The sequence below is a fragment of the Arachis duranensis genome, chromosome 3, assembly GCF_000817695.3.
Source record: "Arachis duranensis cultivar V14167 chromosome 3, aradu.V14167.gnm2.J7QH, whole genome shotgun sequence".
NCBI lineage: Eukaryota > Viridiplantae > Streptophyta > Magnoliopsida > Fabales > Fabaceae > Arachis > Arachis duranensis.
In genome coordinates, this window is record NC_029774.3 from 4793855 (window position 1) to 4794733 (window position 879).

The following is an 879-nucleotide window of genomic DNA, read 5'->3' on the forward strand; positions in this document are numbered from 1 at the left end:
TAAATTATTCCGCCCCTGCACAGCACACTTTTTTTTTTTTCATGGGGGTGAAGGTATAATACCAAATTGTCGTTTTCCTGGAGGAAAATATTATTGTTGTTATTAATACGTAATGTAATGCACCACCAAATCCAAACACAGACAAATTTTCAACAAAGTGACAAATTATATGCTGTTGCAATGATGATGATGATTTAATTTGTGGTCACTCTCCGTTGTGCTCCATCTTATGGAAGCGAATTTAATTTTCGGTCTTCCAAAATTTCATGAAAATTAGCTCTCTTTTTTCACCCAAAAATATAACTTGTTTTGAATGGTCGGATAATTTCTGCTATGTTTCACCAAAATGATATTATTTCGGATGAAAAATAATTTAGTATTTGACAAAATGAATAATTTAAAAAAGTTGTTTTGTCATTGCTTTTCAAAGCTCTGTAATACTTTAAAAAATGGACAATAGTTAGATTGAATTGTTTCTCTCTTTTTCCCCCTTATTAATATCGAACTTTTTCTACAATTAAAAGAAACGTATTAAATAGTTGTTTCATGCATGGTTTGAAAAATTACGTAAATGTTAGTTGTAATTTATTAGATAATTTTGTCTAGCATTCTAGGTAATTTTGTCTAATTAATTCAATTTTTGACAAATATTAAATTAGTTTATTTATTTTATTGTTATAATTAGCAGTGTTTAGACTTTTTATAATATAAAAAATTCAAATAATTCAAATGCATTATATTCTAATGATTTTAGCCGCTAATTTTAAAACATTGAAATATTAGTATTTAATTACTTATAAAATACTCGACAATTTTCCTATAGTATATCCCTTAAAGATCAATATCGGGAATACACTAAAAGCTCCCACAGTCATTAAT